The sequence below is a fragment of the Mytilus trossulus genome, chromosome 7 (assembly GCF_036588685.1).
Source record: "Mytilus trossulus isolate FHL-02 chromosome 7, PNRI_Mtr1.1.1.hap1, whole genome shotgun sequence".
Classification (NCBI taxonomy): domain Eukaryota; kingdom Metazoa; phylum Mollusca; class Bivalvia; order Mytilida; family Mytilidae; genus Mytilus; species Mytilus trossulus.
The window spans coordinates 30,896,690-30,912,534 of NC_086379.1; the positions used below are offsets into that span (position 1 = coordinate 30,896,690).

General features: G+C 31.1%; 1 protein-coding gene across 5 annotated transcripts in view; it reads left to right on the forward strand.

Annotated features, from left to right (window-relative positions):
• The window catches only part of LOC134724920 (FMRFamide receptor-like), a 77,824-nt gene that overhangs the window by 37,400 nt on the left and 24,579 nt on the right, over positions 1-15,845 (forward strand). The window contains exon 1 of one of the 5 annotated variants that reach the window (XM_063588283.1): positions 196-323. The exons of 2 other annotated variants lie outside the window; for them this stretch is intronic. The gene's annotated coding sequence lies outside the window, so the exon portion shown is untranslated. Of the gene's footprint in view, positions 1-195; positions 324-1,865; positions 1,889-3,659; positions 3,852-15,845 lie in introns of those variants that run through there. 2 more of the 5 variants (XM_063588286.1, XM_063588279.1) reach the window with 2 other exon arrangements.

Below are 15,845 nucleotides of genomic sequence, written 5' to 3' on the forward strand. Positions count from 1 at the left end.
AACTAATAATACATCGCCCCTCGTGTACATTTTTCTCGTCGTTATCGCCCTCTTATGTGCTCATCGTTGTCTGTCTGTGCTTATGCATACTGATAAAATTATTTATTTAAATATTAAAATAGATAAACTTATTTATATAGATGAATGAATAATATTTTGTTTTGGTTGTGTGCAAATTTACCATTGAGTGTACATGTATATATGCGTAGAAACCAATCTGATGCTTAATGTGTTTAGTATTTCATGTATATGGTATCCATCGTAAATCGTAAATGTTTCTGTTGTGTTAGGCAATACATACATTAGCAGGAATTTCATAAAAGGTAAGAAACATTCTTTGAAAGAAAAACGCAACTGCGTGTTAGCGTATACGGAGCTACGCACCTGAAACAAATGTAAGATGCCTTTATGCTTAATTCTAAAGCCGCCGAAATTAAACTATTAAGTCATCTAGCTTTATGTAGTCGATAAATTATTGCATTCATCTAGCATGAAACGAAATTTTTCGATGTCTATAACTATTCTTTTATTGTTTTCACCTGATATAATAATTAAAAAAAACACAAATCAAATGTAGCCCGTGATTTATTTTTTCACAGACATCTGTTTCTCTCGTTGACAACATATTGGTTACAGGATTTGTTTTGAAAGTTAAGATATTGACTCATTAGTAAGAATATCAGCTCGATTTTTATGGATATTTTTTTTTTTTTTTTAAAACTTCTGTTTTATAGCTACAGTATATTCTTACATTTTTTTTATTCTTGAAATTTATAAAAAAAATTAATTCTGCCAATAATTGTGTTCGATATTTGCCTGTCTTAATACAGTCCGACAGGACACTAAAAACTAGTGTTGATATTTGACGATTTGCATGTGCCTGTATATAAATCGCAGAAACATCAGATTTTTATGAAATATTATCCATCTTCATATGTGAAATTATCATGTATTTGGACTATTTAAAGAAGTGTGCGAGTTCTTTCTAATTACTGACCGCTGCCTCTGACTTATAAAATAAATGCTCGCCATCCTGAAAAAAAGCTACATATTTCTGTGAACTCTTCTTCATCAATTGAGTTAATAACTGTACTTTTCTTTAAACAATGAAAACGTCCGTCTCTGACACTTGCTAACATTAGCAATTACGGCCGAATGGTTCAATCACTGCTCTATGATATCTGCCTCGACAAGAACAATGTCACCGAGACTACCATTTTACTCCCAGTTATTCTGTTATAATTGAATTTTGTAATAGATATGTCATATTCAGTAAACCGAATGTTTGTTTCCCATAACTGATATAGTTTTATGTTTCCCTGAAGAGTTTCGTATAGGATCAATCAATCCTTATAATACATTATATTTTTTGCTTATTGCGCCATTTGAAGGAAATTATATTTTGTCGCAGTATTTCTTATTTTTTTCGCCTAGCGAACGGAAGTCAATATTTGACGAATACACGTGTAATGATATGTGGTTATGTCTGTTTTTTAGTCATTTCGTTTACGTAACATGAGCAAAAGGTTGCATAATGTGCATTTACAATCATTCATCATTTTGTTTTAACGTGGCTAATAGATCTGTTGGCCTACATTTTTGTAAATAAATACTTATTGTGTTGTACATTTATGGGCACGGTACAACCTCAAAGATCCGCCTGCGTAAGCAGTATGCGAGGAAAATTCAAGTTTGTTTATGGTGCATGACGATACAAATTAAAAAATTAAAGATTTTAAGAAATTTTTATAATTATAGCTGGGTTTTCCCTTGCTACAGTTGTTCCCTTCTAGATGTATAAATATAGTAAATGAAGTAAATTAAATATACCTCGATCTTGGCATTATATTTCATGCTCCTTCACTGTTTGGAAAGGATATATGAGAAGGTAACATTAGAGTAAGACAACAAACACACAGTTGAATATAAATTTATTTATGGGGTAAATATTGTACAGGAGATGTGGGAAATGGTAAAGGTTAATTAATTTGACAGCAAAACAACAACTAACTGAAACTAAATATACAACCCTGTAACTGTCACAATATATAGGACTTACGTCTTATAATAGTTGATATGGTCACCAGAGTAGTGTAGCTGAATCACATTCGTTTGTGTTTTTTTAGTGTCAAGTGCTACAATTTCGCCATTCTTTTTAAAGTTGTTCGGTATTTTTCATCTGTTATCATTACATTTACTTTAAATAAATCCACAACTTGCATTTATAAGTTAGTCACCAATCCTGGTCGTATCATAGTTTAATAACAATAATACTTATTTCTAACACAATATGAAGGAAACAGTTGTGGTTAACGGTGAAATCATGCGTAGTGACAGATGAAAATGAACAACCATCACGCTAAAAAAAATCCTACCCCAACCCAATGGTTGTCCCGTTAAACGATTAGACAAAAAACAACGACTTACGATGTCCCTGATAAGATTAATTTATATTGACACTATAACACTTTCATAGGTTAAATAACAACGACTGTAGATTCTGAAATATGTTGTTAAGGTACATGTACACCCGTGCGCTATGCTCGTATATGCCTCAGAGTTTGAATACCAGTTTTTATTAACTCATGCACTGTGCTCTAATATGCCTGTGGATTAGAAATCCAGTTCTTTAGATACCAACCCACTGTTCTCTTCTATGCATCCGAATTCAACCAAAAAAGCACTTGTTTATTTACCCGTGCTCTGTTCTCAAATATGCCTCTAAATTAGAAAAAAAAACACTTATTTATTTACATGTGCACTGCTGTATTTACGTTTTCCTCACTTTATCTGTGTTTGTTTACATTTTGCAATGGACTTAATAAATGCGTGTAACAATTAATGTATACTGGTTATCACAATCATAGCCTTATGATCTTAAAAATCAACATACAGACGTGTTTATGCATAATAAATGATTCGATTACCCTACGGTCATTTGCCGGACACACACGTCCTTTAGAATATCATTACATGTTTCCTATGTGACTATGTCCTGAACTGAACCTAATACCTGGTTGCAATACTATGTTTCAAGAGTTTAGTATCACGTCCATTATCAATGAACTAGTACACAATTCTGTTTAGGGAGCAGCTTAAGTACGCCTCCAGGTGCGGGATTTTTCCGCTGTATTGAAGACCCATTGATGGTCTTCGCCAGTCCTATTTCCGCTATTTTGTCGGGTTGTTGTCTCTTTGACACTGATTAAACCATTATGGACATTGGGGTTATATATTTAGTTTGCCTGCTTTTTACAGTTTGAATAATTCTTTAAGCATTCATTTTATTAGAAGTTGCACTAAAATCAAAGAAGCTTCTAACATAAACTGACGAGATATGAACTGTTTCATTGTACATTTATATTTAGTTTACATGGATACAAATTTAAAATAGACAGAGCAATTGACAATCGGTTATAAATAGAAATTCAAAGTACGTTAAATCATCACTCAATTTTTTGCTGCAACTGAAAAATTACCTAATTAAGAAACCATTAGTTTTAGGGCATAGTTTTTATCAGTTAACTACTGCCGAACCCTTTAGCGTAGATTGATTGACAGAAACATCATCTCATTTACATATCATTAAATAATACTAAGTAGTCCTACGCTATACCTGATAATATATACCTGTAGATTCGTAGGTTAATGATTTAATTAATCATGTTTTTCTGTCAACTCAATCAAACCATATTTACATTACTGTTTGGGGAACACCGATAGAAATTATGTTACTTTATCAATACAAATGGATATGTGAATAGAAAATTTCATTTAATCACTACATAATCGCTGTAATTACATGGATTTCTAACACTTAAGACCGTATCTGTACTGGAGTAGCTTTAACGGTATGTTATTACTTAACTTACGTAACTTTTGCAACATTATGTGCTTTTTATGTTATGGTGGTTGTTTAATTTGTTTTTAGCTATAAAACAGAAGCCTTAAGCATTCGATAGATTTATTATCTGTTCTCTTAAAAGCGAACATATCGGAAAATCATAGGAAATTGTAGCAACACATTCGTAGTTTTATTTATACAATCTGAGTATTTTTATATATTTTATTATCATTATTTTACCATGAAAGAAAGTTGCTGTAATCTTATGCTTGATTAGAGCGCCATAACATTTTGGTTCTATAAAAGTGTGCTTTGATAGATCTGAACTTTGAAATCTAGCTTAAAAAAGGGCTAGTATACAATTTTGTATTACATGGCTCCGATTTTAAATAGGATACATTTTTCTTTTCGCTAAAAAACAGAGTTAAGTATTTCAAAATAAATAATAGTAGGTATATCTTTTATTTTAGAAAATTAAACTTAATTTATATATATAATCAATATCTGATATTTCAAAAAATAAGTGATTGATGTGAACGTATGTGTTTTGATCATGATAACTTACAAGTTGTCGGCGAATTGTCTTTGCTTTTCTAGTCAATCATGACGTTCAACAAAAAAATGATAGACACAAAAAAATACAAAAAAATTAAGAACCCAAAATTGGATAAACTGAGTTGATTTGTTTAGGGTAAATAATATCTGCTCCATTACTGTCAACCGCTGCGATGTCAAATTCAGGTAAAAATCCGGAAATAAGTCGTTTTCTATATATACATGTAACTGTTTTTCCTTTCATATCAAAATAAATACCCCCACTTAGGATTCAGCTGATCTTTCTTGTTAAGTTGCATAACCTTCCAATGAACAGTGGTAACATTTCATTCTAAAAGAAAATGGTTGTACTGAGCTTTTGAAATCTTGCTTGGGTAAGGGAGGGTAAGGGAGGGGAAGGGCTCGAAGTTTCAAAGCAGAGATACATGTACCTAACCACTTGTCATATACATATGTGATACACTTGCAAATCCTGTAGCTAACAATTCAAAAGCAGAGTTGTAAAAACACATACATACATATGTGATACGAAACTGAGTTTAAACGACACCTGTTCGTGAATACCCTTCAACAATAGTATAAACTGGCAAGACTGCAACTAACCAGATTTATTGCGTCATTTTACGTGTCATGACACAATGTCAAACTGTTCAAGTTAACAAATGTTTTCATGTTATAACAATCATTTACATCATTGATGTTGTACCATAACGCGGTCACTGTGTTTTGGTGTCAAAAAAGTAAATTTTTAGTGTTTAGTTTGGCATGATTACCGTGGGTATATAACGTTTATACTTGTATTACATGTATGTACATTATAACGTATAGTATATAATACAAAGTATATTTGAATATGTAAGGGTCTTCTTTGAACTTCTTGTAGAAAAAGGGAAGGATACCAATTTAATCCTGTTGAAATGTCACATTCTTCTGATACGATACTGTGTTATGAATCTATTTTTGGAAGTTATCTTGTATATGTTTCCTTTTCTGCACTTGGATATGAACCCATTTTAGCCTCGTACATCAACAAACGTAGTCAGGTTTTTTTTTCTTTCCTTTAAAGTCCAAAACACTTCGTCATTTTACACGTACACGAAGAAATAGCTTACTTTTGCCACGATAAGACGCTCAATTGTTTAGGAACGCATAAATCCTGTATAATTTGTCAACTGCATATTTTTTTTATCTTTATGTACCGATAAGTAAAGTATATATCCGACATTGTTGCGTACCGATTGGTTACATATACTTAATATTGTTTGGTGCATTGTTCCGATCGGTATTTTATTTGTTGGTATCTTTTTGTAATTTACTTTTAGTTAGCTACTATTAATTTATTAAATATTTTAGGGGACCGATTAATAAGATGTAAACCAAATACTTAAAATGCATACATCTTCGTGCTTTGATTTGTCATATTGGCTCAATCTGCATGACGCTGACATTTCTCCAAATGTATTGTGACAAAATATGCATCAATAATTTAAAAATAGGACAAATCTTTTTCAAACCCATAACGATATTTTACGATTATATAATAACTGTATCATAAAATTTCTCTTTCATCATATTGATGATATTAATATCGTAGCTTTACTAGTATATATAGTGTATCAATTGTGTTCTTCCGACCTTTTCTATATTAAAGAAGTATTAATGTTTATCAAACAAATACAATAATGGCATATAGCAATAAAACTGACATAAAGTAGTTGAGAATTTTTATTCTTTTCATCGTCTTACGCCTACATATATTGGTAGAAGATTTCAAGATGATTCAACGCTGACCAAATCTTTACCCAATTTTACTTTTCTGGCAATATTTTTGAATTGTACTAAATATGTCATGATCGACCTACATGTATAGTATATTGTTTGTCGTATTTTGTTCAAACAATTTATCTCAGAAAACATGCAATTTTAGTCTTCCATAAAATATTATCGTAACATGTGTTTCTTTTTATCAGATATACAAAAGCAAATTCATGAATTGGACACATAGGATGAATCCTATTTTGTAACAAAAATACTCAGATTCTAGCAAATTTTTTAAAGTACTCTGAAAAATGCATGCTTTGTTTTTACAAGTCTTTTTTCTTTTTCATGCTTGTTGTTGTTGCCTCCTGATTCTGTCTCTTCATATTGTGTCGGTCTCTAACTGACCGTTTAAACGTAGACATTTTGGTGTTTTATAAAAGTTTTGTTGCCTTTTGTCAGTATTAAACTAGATAATTGTTATATTTCTGTTATCCCTTCCGGACTTGCTTAATTTTTATCGTATTTTTTAACCTCTGCTTCTCAGAAATATCCTACCGATTTTGGTTAGGATTGATTTGACATTTATTTGTATTTTTTTGTTGTGTATTAAAGTTAATCTTTTCATCAAATCACCTCGACTGTCTCGTTGTGGGTCCATGTTGGTCCATGGTACGATCAACGGTTGGGTATATCAAAGACGTGTAAAAATGCCGTCTGCCGCTTCTCCGCTAGGTGTTCTTTGGTAATGCAAAGAAATTACTATAGTCTGATTGAAGTAGGAATAACATGAGTCGGGTGACATGTTTTCCTGTGACTGTTGCCTGATGAATTAGTACGTTAAACGTCCGAATCAAGGTGCCATTAGTGAAGGTTCGTATTGATTTGTTTGTAGTACTTTCCACTGGACACTATTCCATCCATGTATCCGTTCATATTCTTTCCGACAATATAAACCTAATGAAGTACCAGTGTACTCTGTTCTTATTAGTGAAAATAATATACTTCATTCGGAAGAATTGATGCTGGGCTTTTTCCTCTATTGAATCAGTAAGTACAGATGTTCATTAAAGATATATATAATATGATTTTCTATGTGACTTTGCTGTTTTTATTATAGAAACTATCTAGCACAAAACAAAAAACAAAACAAAAATTGTTTTCATGATGTCTTTTGTTCAACGCCCTATATTTAACAAGAATATTTGATTTATTATACACAGCTCTTCCCGGAATGATTCATGGATTACACAACTTTTTCATTAATATATTCTCGTAAAAAAATTGTAAAATATAGATATAAATTCTCTATTAAACCATTAACCTAATTACATTTGTAAAATATATTTTCTTATACATAGTAAATCTTTCAAAACTTTTCCTTGTCACAGTAGTACATATATTTTATAGTATAAAGTACAAAACTGTACTTGCAGGGGAAAAAACAAATCCCTTCGAAAATTAAAAATAAATCAATATAATTACCTCTATTTACACAAGTCATAGTTACTATTAAGTATGCAATCCAGATTTATCCTAAAGAAGTTGAGAAATACAGATGATTGTTACTGGAATAATGAAAATTATGCCAGTCTTGTTTTCATATGATATTAAGGCTTCACAATGTAAAATGCTAACATCTCTTTCACCTAACATGTGTAATATATCCACTATGAATTTAAGACGAAGAACAGCAGTCAAAGCATTGTTCCTTTGATTGACAGGTTGTTCATATCATATATACAATCGGAAGCAAGTATAAATTTTACATGTAAACTGACCGTAGGAAAATTTATTCTTAACCCCAAAACCACAGACTCGCATTCATATTTTTTAAATTTCTTAACTTTAAAAGTTTTAACTAAATTATTCGAAATGTATAAAAATTGCCTCATCAGCAATATACATGTTGTACATTTGTTTATAGAGGGTATCTTTTATGAAGTTTAAGGACCTACATACTTGTTTTCATATCTGTTTTCTTAGACATCGGAATTGAACTGTCACTATGATATATCTTTTGTGCTTTAAACTGATAATAACTTGTCTGAAAGTGGATATGTTATGGCGTTGCCAGTCAAATAACATCTATAACGAGTCCGAAGAGATTAAATCCTTGTTTCAATTGGCATCTGACATTACTTTGACCGTTAGAATGTAAATATCATCAACAAATAGTGACCATTCATTCGGACTTCGTATTTATACCAAAGTCAATGCTAGTGGGTTTAAATAGGTATGAATGACTCTCTTAAGATTTGCTTTGTTATTCTTGGCATAAAATAAGACTGCAAATTATCATATATGATTATACTTATTGACAAACATTTGAATAGCCTCGGTATTTTAAGAAATCATTGAGACTCTTAGTAGTCTACTGAATTTCGCTATCAGTTATGATAACATCACTGAAAAAAATAACTAGTAATCTCTACTAGGTTAACTAGTAAAATTACTGTCCATGAGATTACTAGGCCAGAAGTATATTTACTAGCCTACTTAGTAACTATACTAGGCCATCTAAGTAAACTTACTAGGCTACTTAGTAATTATACTAGGAGTCCCTAGTAATTTTGCTAGACTGCTTGGTGACTTTACTAGTCCGAATAAGTATTTTTACTACCTTTTAGTAACATAACTAGGTCCTCCTAGTGGCAAATACATGGTAAGAGTAAGACTAGTGATTCTACTAGCTTCAAGTAACCCTACAAACATTTCCTAGTAGGAATACCTCCTTCGGCTAGTAACTTTACTAGCTAGAAGTACTTGTACCAGGTCATCCTCGTGTGGTACTTTTTCGTACCTACATGTAGCAATGTTACTGAGTTGAGGATTCGTTTATGCATAGTTTCATAGCAGTGCAATTTCTTACAGCTTTTTCTCTATTGTACTGGTACAAAGTTCAAAACGATAAATCCAATATTTTTAAGAAGGGGGACTGCCATAAAAGGGGACTCACTCAAGCCATAGTTCAATTTTTCACTGTATTGTCATGAATTTTTCCCATGAAAGGGGCTCTTAGGGCCCCTTAATCCATCACTCAGTAAAATCATCAGGAATCAGGAAGCTTCTACTCTAGGTAGGTATAATATGTGTTTGTGATCTTTCAATTCAAGAAACACAATGACAATAGCAATAATTGTAAAGATAAATATACAACAATGACCTGAAAAGACTAGCAAAAACATCAGCAATAGGTCAGAATATCCTCAATATGAGTTGACTTACAATGTATACTTTGGTTGGTAATGAATGCAGATAAAAATTTGTTGCATAAGTAGTGATAATTTTTGAACTTCAATGTCAATAAAGACAAAACTATTTCTTTTCACTTCTTGTTCTTGCTGTTTTCTCTTTCACATATATTCTCACTTAAATTTTGCCATGTTAGGCCTGAAAGCTTTACAGTTACCTAACCAAATTTGTCAGTGTGTGAGATTCAGCATAATAATTTTTAAGATAAATCCTACATATTTTATTTACATAAGATGGACAATACATTTGAGTAGACAATACAACGTAGTTATTTTCAATTATAGGAAAAGGTGTCCAACCAACAACATTACAAACAAATGTGTAACATGTTCTCAATTTACTTCAAAGTAACCATTTAAATTCATGTTTCAAAACCATTAATAAGTGGTTCCCTAATCAATATTAACAATATTTCATACATGTATTTAGACTATTTAGTTTACAATTCTAAAGTTATTTCAATGAAAAAAATTTAAAACGTCAGTTTAATAAATTACAACACATCTAGTTTTGTATGGCCCCTGTTTAAAAAAACCAGCTCTCCCTGCAAAACGGAAATGAATAAACTCTCACTCGAATATTTATTTTAAAAAAAAGAACAAAGTAAGACTTATCAGTTATTTTATGTCTTCCTACTTCAAATTTTACATTTTAAAACACTTAAAAGTAAAAATAAAATTGTCAGGAAGTATTTAAGTATACAGATTGTACCTAACAGTTTATAACTTTATAAAGCATGATCACTTATTATTTTTTAAAGCACTGTAAATTTTAGTTTGAGCAAACAGATCCAACTCAATGTCACCCCTCTAGAGCACCAGGATCTAAATACATGTCACCCATCTCATATAGCACTAGGATCTAAATTATTTTCACCGTTTGCTCCTACATTGATATTATATATTATGAAACTTTGTTTTATCTTATTTTGACCTTAATAAACTTGAACAGGACTAGGTCAAAACTGATTTTATAGACTTAATCTATTGAATTATAATATTGGCTTGTAATACTTTTTAGATGAATGAATAAGTTGACACAAAAGTTTGTTAACATTTTCAAGGAACTGTCATGTACATGTATACAGATACCACTTTCTCAAAATTGTTTATACTATTCATGAATGTCATATATCACAACAAAAACAAATAATCATACTTGTACTGAAACATCAATAGATATAAATATAGATGTTCATTATATAAAAGTTTTCATGCTATATGTATCTGCATTGTTACATCGAAGGTCCCAATTCTGGCTTGAACTTGATTGGAGAGCGGACTCCTATTGACGGCCTTGGTGAGCTGTTTTGAAGCTCTCAACTGACTTGGCTCCCTACGTCTTCTTTCAATGAATCACAGTTTTGACGAAGAATGAGTTTTTAAATTACTCGTTTTCACAGTTTGTTGTTTCAATAGCCTTAACCAAATTTGTAAATTATCACTTTCAAAGTCTGCAAAGCGTGTCGGCTTGATGTTCCTTTTAGGTAAAGATTGCTTGTTACATTGTACCAATAATTTGTCAGGTTTGGATAGCTTGGACCATACCCTCAACCACTTTGTACAGTAATACTAGTCTTTGACTTGTTCTTGTGAATTGTAGGTTTTTCAAGTTCCAGTTAGTGTTGCATGTTGGTGGTCGATCCTTCTTGTCTAAATTTATCATCCCCTGTGATTTTTTCAGAGCCTGAAATTATACAAAAATCCATATTAAAACTACATGTAGTGTTGTCAATATTTATTAATATAGATTAACTATAACTCTACTGTCAACTTCTACTAAAATGTTGTATTTAAAAAACTATATTTCACTTTGTTTCTTATGTGTGATAGGTGAGTCATCATGTCAGACATATAGAGATACACAAACTGTATGTGCTTTTTTTAAAAACTTTTTAAAGCAATTGCATACAAGTATTTAAAGTAAGACATTAACGATTCAGTGGCGGATCCAGGAATTTTCATAAGTGGGGACCCACTGACTGACCTAAGAAGGGGCCCGCTCCAGTCACGCTTCTGTGAGTCCCTATAAAAGCAACCAAATTTTTTCCAAAAAAGGGGGGGGTGCCCCCTCCCCTAAATCTGCCTCTGTGAGTTTAGTACGTATGCATTTATACTAAATCTACAATTATACTGCTATACAGAGAGTTAAAATACTGGCAAAAACAATAATTGTCCAAGAACCATGTTAAACTTTAAAATCTACTTTCAAAAACTTTTATAAATATTTTTATATTTAATTAAAAAAAACAGTTAAGGCTAATCCAGTGTTGGTAAATTATCCAAAAAACATTAGTAAATTAGGAAAAATTGTATTAGCCTTTATGAATTTTAACACTTCTACATTCATCCTGAAGCTAAGAGACGGTCAGCTTTTTAGAAAAGCTATAACTTGTTTGAAATTAGAATGCATTTGTGCACTTGAGTCAAGATCGCAAGTGTACACCTACATGGTGCATGTATGTCATCAAGTACATTCTGTAGTGCTTTCAAATGTTTTTCAATTTCATATTTGATGTGAAAATATTGAAGATATACCATGAATTGACTGTGTTTATGGTTTTGGCAGTTTCATTTTCTCACTACATGGGCGCAGCCATATCATATTCATAACGAGGCGCACTTTAATTATATAATCATAAAACGTTTCGGATTTAAGTTACGGTTTTCTGCGGTGAAATAGAAGAATTATTAATTAGTTTTCGTATTAAAAAAAAGAAGAAAATGTATTAAAATTCTAATAACGAAATTTGCATCTTGTAAATCCTAACTTAAATAGATAAAGTTTATTCCACGTGTCACAATGTTAGCTTGACCATTCCTGTGGTACATTTTATTTACGCGAAAGGCGAGATGATGTGGTTCTTTTTTTGTGTAAACAAGTTAAGCCGATAAAATAAAACACAACTTAGTTAAAATACTTACAGCTTTTCAATGAATCAGGCCAAAAATCACCCAGGTTCTTTATTTCTTTGATTGCGGCCATCACTTCATGTACAACAGAACTTGGCCACGCGAATATGATATCGTCCGGCGGGAAATCCTGTTATCAGTTGCACAGCTGGTTCCTGGTAATACGAGGCATCCACGATAGTAAACATACTAGTCTAATTAGTTGTTTGATAATCTACTAGGGACTTTTAATGAAGTACTAGCCAAACTAGTAATAGTTACTAGGTATTTTTTTCAGTGATGCAGAAAATATTGTAATGATGAATTAAACTATTTTGGTCCACTTTGAATACCATGTCAATTGATTAGAGCCATAAAGCATGTTTGTGAAATAGGTAAACACTGGAATGTGTCAATTTTGAAATGATTGATTTACTTATCATACATGTCTTAATAAATTCTGAAACTTTGGAAGCAAATCAAACTCTGATTTATATACATATAATTGTATAATTCACTACAAAATATTATAATTGACTAGGGAAGTAAATTTTAATTGTAATTGATCAACTTCCGTCAAAAGCTTTTATGAATATTGCATAAAATATATAGTATATCACAACTATTCATTTGATATAGCCTGTCTGTATGTCTGTCTGTCTAACTGATGGTCCATTATGTATAGCTGTCTGTTCCTCATATGACTATTTACTGTCAAAATATCTTTGAAGTTATAAAATTACTATGTCCAAACAATCAGCAATGTTTTCTATATAAACTAAAGAAATATCAAAGAGAGGCGAAAGATACCAAAGGAATACCATTATTACTCGTAAACAAACTAACAATGTCATGGCAAACAAAAGTAAAAACGATCAAAAGTCAAACAATAGTATGCAAATTTAAACAAAAAATAATAAACTAAAGTCCTTACAGGAATAACACCAAAAACTGGGCATGTTGTTTTTACACATATTATTACAATATACCATGACATTGTTAGTTTGTTTAAGAGCAAGGAATTGTATATTTAAATATACAATTCCTTGTTATGAGTTAGAATAGTTTATTTTTAAAAATTGTGACTTGAATGGAGAGTTGTCTCATTGGCACTCATACCAAATTTTCCTTTGTCTATGATTTCATAATAAAAATACATACAAGATTATCAAAGGTCAGAGGTTGTAAGTATGTTCCAAATCAAGCAAATTAGCCGATATATATATAATTATTATATGTTCTCAGACTATCTAAGACTCATATTTCTTTACTCTTAGTCAGTTGTCTTTTTTTTTTGGGGGGGGGGGGGGGGTATTTTTTCCTTACTTAAGAGGGTTTAGCTCTGGTGATTGAGATGGTATTTATATATGATCTATTGTCTTACACAATTGATTTAGTTTTTTTGTTATCTTTTTCATATATATCTATTATCCGAATATATTTACAATTACAAAACCTAATTAATAATATGTGTAAATTTATTCTTCTAATTAATGTCATATTCAGATGTTTTGGTTGACAGAAAATGCCGGAAAAGAATTTCTTAAAGACTTCCTTCCAATGAATGGAATATTAATGATAGAATTAGATAACACTATAAAGGCGTCAATGAACTTGTATATGTATCTTGAAATATCTGCTATCATCGATACATCAAAATTAGCCAGAAAACATTTGAGAGGCATTTTATAAGTAGATAATATTAATTCGTAAAATCAAATACAAAAACACAAAAATATATTTCAATTTTTCTCAGGCACCGTTCTAAAAATAAATTAGTTTTTTTTAGAGTATTTCTTGTTTCTGCTAACCGGAAGTAATTGATTTCATTAATTTTGATGGGAATTGAAACAACAGCCTTGTTTCAAAGAAAACACAGTCTAATTGCTTACTTACAATTGATCCACACGATTTACTAGTTTTAGATGAGTAAATAATGTCATCCCGATAAACATTAGTCAAGGTTTACTTATTTGCATTTTCACATAAAATACTTTTATTCTTCCTGACACAAGCCGATTTAATTAGTAATCAAAGTTTTTAATGTCACGTTTTGCATTTTGATGACAACATTCAAACATACTATAGACGATTGATTTATAATGATTAGGATTTTATGTAATCTCAAATCTCCCTATCATTACAAGCATAAATGTAAAATGGTTGAAATGAAAGTTCCAGCAGACGTTCGATTGAAGCGGGAAGATATCGTGTATCAGGTTGATAAAGTGATAATATCGGGTGGTAATATTTTCTCATGCGAAGTCTCCCACAACTTATTTAACATTTGCATCAAGATTGAGTGATTTCTCTCTTTATCAAATACAGAGGCGATAATGCATTACATCATACCAGGGAAAATTAAAGACTAAATTAAACGCAGGGGCGATGGCATTATCTCAGATTGGATCATTTTCAACTGAGCATTTCCTTTTGAATATATTTACTTTATAAAACTCTTAAATACTATTTTCTTCAAGGATCAAATTTCACAAGCATCGTTTATATACGTGTATGTATACTGTGGACTGATTTATTTTCTTGAGTACCAATGTATGGCAAAGTATGCGTACATGGCTTAAGAACATTTGTACTTCGTTAGACATTTAAGTTTGCTGTTAACCTTAACCCGCGATATCAACGAAAAAAGGTATCCCACGAATAATAATAATCCACAATCATTAATTTTCATTCATTAACATGAGCTACATTCGTGCAAGTGAACTGTTTTACAATTATACAATTTACTTTCTTCTAGATTAGCAATGCAATGCACACAACTCGTTAAAATAAAATAAAACGCAATTGTCAACCTCTAAATATCTTTAGTTAAATATGTGAATGTCGTTGTGTGACTATTTCATTGTACTTATTTTTGTTCATACATTTTCGTTGTTTTCTACAATCTATCTCTTTAACCTTGTTTATTAGTGTTAAAAGGGGTAAAATTTAGACCCAAACCTATTCGATAGACTTGGGTTTCTTCACATCAATACTGGCTTTTTACAATCTTCATTTACTTTTGTCCTAAGGTAACTGTTCTTCCAGACTTATACAAACAGACACATCTTATCATCAACATTGTATTCGTATGTAGGGAAAAAACGAATAGCCATTAATCTTCTTACAGTTTTTATCAGATGAAATGGAAAAGCTGTGTAGTAAATATTTGATTGTAATTCAAGTCTAGTACCAAGGGCAAAGCAGCGGTCACCTCATGAATCTTTAGAGTTATATAGATTATACTATGGATATACACTTTTTGTTCCAAAACTAGCGGAAAAGAAGCCTTACTTTACTAGTTTCTGGACGTTTTGAATGAAAGTTATCTCCTCAAACTTCATTTTAAAATTCTACGATCTACGTTTCTATAAATCAACATAAGAGATTTTTTTCCCTAAATTATCTTTTATATAATGCAATATAAGAATTAGCACTACTTAAAACAATCCCGAGGACTTGGACATTTTATTATAATTGTTTATATTGTGCTATAAGTTATAAAATTTCGGTTACTAAAAGATATTTCTGTCAAATATTTT